Raw genomic sequence first — 6,029 nt, 5'->3', positions numbered from 1 at the left:
GTAAGAATATGGATCCGAGCCAGTCTTTCCACGTGTGCTCCCAGCTCCCAGCTGAGAAGGCCAAGGGTTCTCTTCCGGGTAAGGAGACAGGGAGAAAGATCAAAGAGTTTGGGGAGCTGGATCTGAAATGTGAATTGAAAATAAAAATCAAGCCTGGACACATTCCAGTTTCTAAAGCAAAACCAACTCTCAGCAGAGGCCGGCTTGCTATAACTCCCCTTCTTCTCTGCTCCTTGTTACTCTTCTCTCCCTTTCTTTCCCGCAACCATTTTTGAGCACATGGAACAAAATAAAGGGGACATAGGGAAGCGTTTAGGTCCTCCAGATTTTCTCTTGCAGTAATTTTTATTAGGGTAAATATCGTGTTCATAATTACTGTTATGTGCAGCCGAACTTCTTGGGCCATAAATATTGTCTTATTGCAGTGGGCTTCACACTTTCTTCTGTGGCCACATTTGGGAAGAGAACGTTGACAACACCTGTATACGTACATGTTCATCGTGCATAGTGCTTCTTTTGCTACCCACAATATGATATGGTGCACTACGTAGTTTTTCCCACGGAAGTTAGATCCTGCAAAAACAATGTTAATATTATTTTTTATCAAAGCAGTATCTATCTGGTGTCTGTGGTTTGAAATCTTCCTATTGACAGAGTTATGAAATATTTTCCTACAGGCGACTAGGTAGACAGTTTGTCTTTATACTTTAAAAAACCACAAGGCCCCTTTTGGAATACATTGCTTGGGCAGTATTCTGTTTTAGAAGAGACCCAGTATGAAGAGACTGCTTTGAAACAGTGTAATGCGGGGTTAGAAATCCTGGTTCCGAGGTGGGCTCTGCTACGGCTGGGTTGTCTCAGCTATCACACTGTGCTGACCTCAGGCAACCCATTTCCGGTCTCCCAGACTCAGTTTCCTTTCTGCAGAATGGGTGTAATAATGGCCTACTTGACAAGATTGTTGTATTAATTCAGAGAGATAATGCATGTGAAAATATCTACAAATGTAAAGTGGTTATTAGTCTGTGAAGCAAAGATGATTCTTCAGATCTGTAAGTTGCGGAAGAAAAACGGCCAAGGCACTAGGAGTCTCTACCGCAGGAGTACATGGGGATGTTTTCACACTTGCTCATCTAGTGCTGTGACCATCTCCATATCCGCACCAGTTGAGTTACAAAGGCACCAAAACCATCTTAGCATTTGTTACCCCTAGAAGTGTGGTGAGAGGAGAAACTACTGCAGGGAGAGAGGGAATGTACCTTAACACCACCTCATGCTTATAATGGGTTCCTAATGAATAGAAAAGTGGATGTAGACAAATGATACCGAGAATAGAATATTATTTTGTGACGCATTTGACACAGCTCATGATAACTCTGAGACCTTAGTAGTATAATGGCCTATGAAAGGGTTAACATGTAGCATGTATAGGTAAAACACTCAAAACAACAACATTAAGAATGCAGTGGGGAGTGACTAGAAAGGTGTGCAAGAGGTGTTTCTTGGGACTGAGTAAATCCCATCAGAATTTATGTTTCAGCATAGAATGTGATTACATAGCTCAGACTGAGGCATTTCAAGTTTACAAGGCAGTAAAGGTTATGGCTAGAGCTGCGTGTGTAGTGCTGAGGGCATTTAGCTGAGTGTGCTTGGTGCGTGATCCTTCCTAACTTAAGATAGCCCCTCCAATGGAGTCATTTCCTGGGTTCCACCTCCCAGCATAGGTTTTTCAGTGAGATCTGTGTACAGAGTGATGAAAGCAGGAGTAGGAGGTGGTTTCTAGTGTTCTGGGTCTAGTCTCCTTCTACTGTGGCCCAAGGCTGCCCAGGTACAAGTCCTCCTAAGATGCTCTATCTCTTTTGGCTGCCTCCTGCTAAGTAGAAACACTCAGATTTTGCAAATGGTGTTGAAGAGACTCTATAGCAATGGGGGAAAGGACAGAGAAGGGGACACTTATGGTCTTCCTTTCACCCTTCTCTACAGATGCAGTCATTTTGAAATTTATTTTTGGCTGGAAAAGGAACATGGACCAAAGCACTGAGAGTTTTTGTCTTGTTTTGAGGGGCGATGAGGAGGCCCTGAGAATACTCAAGAAAAACCTGGGGCCCTCTGTTGGGGAAAATAAACTTTCTAAATGGGGAGTCATGGTTAAAGGATTTTCTTCTTTTTATAAATCTGTCTCCTTGGTGGATATGGTAATGAGGAGTTTCTTGAAATGAGGTAAATACACCTCTTAAAATGGATGGCCTCTGCAGTCTTTTCAGGCCTCCTGGGCTGAAGGAGCAGGGCCGTGGGCTCTGTCAGCATTGAGCCAGAGTCTTATCCCTGGTCTGAGGCGAGAAGCCAAAGCCACAACCTTCTTGGCTGAAGGCAAGGGCAGTACCAACAGAGCCATATGGAGATTAATGCAGAACAAGGTCATTAGTCTCATTGTTTATCTAGTTACTCACAGCACAGATTTGTGTAAATTGCAGTTATGGTGGTTGCAGTCTGTCTTTGATGTGTGTAATCTATACATTTTAGTGCCCCAGGAAAGTGCCTGACAGGAACTACATCCAATGCCCAGAAAACACATCTACATAGGCACAGTGAAGCATGTTGAACAATTTTCTAATGAGTTCCATCAAAGTAAATAAACCAACCTGGATGGTCAGGATGGTGCCTCATTTTTATCATGATATGACTTTTAGGGGTCCTTGTCATTGATTGGTATTTGTTTCCACTTTAAACGGAGCACCTACTTAAAAACCTTCATTTACCTCTCAGAGGACTTGGCCTGTATAACATTTGATCTTGGGGCGTCTGGGTGGCTCAGCGGATTAAGTGTCTGACGTCAGCTCAGGTCATGATCCGGTTCGTGAGCACAAGCCCTGTGTCAAGCTTTGTGCTGACTGCTTGGAGCCTGGAGCCTGCTTCTGATTCTCTGTCTCCTTTTCTCTCTGCCCCTCCCCTGCTCATACTCTCTCTCTCTCTCTGTCTCTCTCTCAAGAATAAATAAACATTAACAAAATTAAAAAATTGACCTTGAGGATGCTTTCTTTTTTGAAGTATGTCTGTCCATAAAAACAGACTCACTGAGTGGAGTTATCCTGGCTAATATATACATTTATCCAGAACACAGCTTCTAGTTTTTTAACTGTCTTGGGTGTGCAGCTATGCTTAAACTGAGAATGAGCAATTATCGGAGTAATTCAGAAGGTAGGCTCAGCCAATGCAAATAGTTTAGGCTACGAAATTGTCATCTGGCTCAACTGAACACTTTACTCTGGCAAAAATAAAGCTAATTTGCCTGATCTGAATTTGACTTAAAAGTCCTACAATCCCACTCTGCCAATTACAGATCTCAAGTCCACTTCCCTTAGGATAAATTGGCAGAAAGCAAGGGACAGAGATAAATTACTGTGCAATGAAGTTAGACAATGATTTTTGACTGCCAGTTTAGATAACTGCACAGAATCCCAAATATATTTTGAAGCTTGAATTATCCAGATATTTGACCTTTGCTGTTTGAATTCTCTGAATAATTTTTAGATTATTTTACTTTGTATTGCAGGACAGCCAACATCCAGCGGCTGTGGCAGAGCTTGTACAGTCTCTCTCGTACTTGAGTAGCCTCCAGCTGTTTTCTGGCTTCCACTCTTGCTGGGTTCCACGCATGCCCTACAGCAGTCCATGCATCACAGAGCAGTCAAAGTCATCCTTGAGCTGTTCCTAGTGTGCGGAGGCTTCCAGGTTGCCACGAACTCACTCCTGGCTTCCTCTCCTTCTCCTTGTTCGCTGCTCTCCAGCACCTATTTCTCCCTGCGGTTCCTCCAGCGTGTAAGGTGCACGTGCATACACGTGCACACGCGCATCCTTTTCTTTTATTTGTTGTGGACTCTGCCCAGAGACTCTTGGCCAGGTAGGACTGAGTCACAGGACTCATTCTTCATGTTTCTGCTCATATGACAACCCCTCACCACCACTTCACTCCAATTCTGGGCACTCTCTGTTCTTTTACAGGCTTCATCTTTCTTCATCTGTCACTTCCTGACATATTTTTTTTGTATTTATTTATCTTTTACCTTCTTATCCCACTAGAATGTAAGTTCCATGAGTAGGGGCTTTGCTTTCTGATATTCCCACTGCCTACAACAGCTCTTGATACACTGAAGATATACTAGAAACGTGTTGTGTTACATAATTAATTTATACAGCTTTTGAACCCTCACTTTCTTATCTGTAATGCTTCCTTTATAGAAGATTATATATATTTGATATACAACTACCTGGCGCATAGTATAAACACTGGGTAGGTGGTAGTTATAATTGTTTAAATTAGCACTGCCAACAGAAATATAGTGCAAGTTCCATATGTAACTTTAAGAAGCTAGACAGAAAAAGATTAAGTTAAATTAAAATTTTTAAATTTATTTTATAAAGAAATTTCTGGGTTTTTTAAAAATGTTTAATTCTGAGAGAGAGAGAGAGAGAGAGAGAGAGACAGACAGACAGATTGCAAGCAGGGAAGGGGCAGAGAGAGGGAGACAATCTGAAGCAGGCTCCAGGCTCTGAGCTGTAAGCAGAACCTGACATGGAACTCAAACCCACGAACCACGAGATCATGACCTGAGATGAGGTCAGATGTCAACTGACTGAACCACCCAGGTGCCCCCTACCCTAAATTTTTTTTTAACTTTAGAAAGAGAGAATTTGGGTATGTGGGATGCACACTTAAGGAGAGAAAAGGCAAAAGAGGAGAGACAGAGACAGAGAGAGAGGATCTTAAACAGGCCCCATACTTAGCACAGAACCTGACGTGAGCCAATCCCCTGACTCTGGAATCATGACATGAGCTGAAATCAAGAATTGGATGCTCAACCAACTGAGCCAACCTGGTGCCCCAAATTAATTTTAATAATTTATTTAACCCAAATATTCAAAATATTACCATTTATTTTAATATGTAATCATTTTAAACACTTATTAATGAAGGGTTTTGTGTTACCTTTTTGAAATTTGGTGTGTTGTTTGCTTACAGTACTCTCAGTTCAGACCAACCACATTTTGAGGAGTCAGCAGCACACATGGCTAATGGCTACTGTATTAGCCAGCGTAGCTGTATTTGGTCAACACTTTAATGGCAAGTGTGTCTGATTTATCTTGGTAGCCCCCTTGCTACAATGAAACCTTGCACAATTCCCTTAAAACAGTAGATGATGAAAAATATCAAAGAATATTATATACCATATCAAGTAATATTATTACAATATGTTGTCATACACTGTTTTTCATGGCAAATATAGATTTTCAACTTTATCGGAGAGTGAAATAAGTCTGAACTAGTTTGAGATTATAATCCTCACTTTAAGTGCATTACAATAGTGCTTTGCACATAACAGGGGCTCAGTAAATAGTTGTGGTTCACATGTGCTGTTAAATTATTTCTTTGAGCATGTTTTCACCTTTTAAATAGTGGATTCACCAGTGCACTTTAGAAAATATATAAATTGGAGATTTCCTGTAGAGTTTTTTCTTGAACGACTTTCCCCTTCCTGGCCAAACTGCCACGCTCAAAGTTCCCTAGGTCATCTAGGATCATAGGTTTCTCAGGAAATAGGTAACATGGAGAGCTCCTGCTCCCGCCCCAGATTTCATTTTCAGCTATACTTCCTCAACTGCTTTTTGGTCACACATGGGCCAAGTAGTAAATCTCTGTCTTCTGCCTGGAGTTTTCAACCAAAATACTTTAATAAGTCTTAGGCTTAGGCAGATGCTTTATAGTTGCAAAATCATTTCACCCATTTCAGACATTTAAACCCTGATGCAATAAAGAAAGTAAAAAGAAATTATTTTGCCAGCAAGAAGATCACTAAAAATATATTCAAAATACTGTCATCGAGATAGTCAGAGAGTCAAAAGGTCTGGTTGTTTGAACTGGGGGATTTGTTAAATACATCCTAAAGAGGCATGTGGTAGAAGCTACACAGATATGAAAATGGTGGCATATTTTTATCTTCTTGAAGAAAAGGTATTAGTATTATGTTAAG

This window comes from Suricata suricatta, chromosome 1, assembly GCF_006229205.1.
Source record: "Suricata suricatta isolate VVHF042 chromosome 1, meerkat_22Aug2017_6uvM2_HiC, whole genome shotgun sequence".
NCBI lineage: Eukaryota > Metazoa > Chordata > Mammalia > Carnivora > Herpestidae > Suricata > Suricata suricatta.
This window is presented reverse-complemented; position numbering follows the sequence as displayed.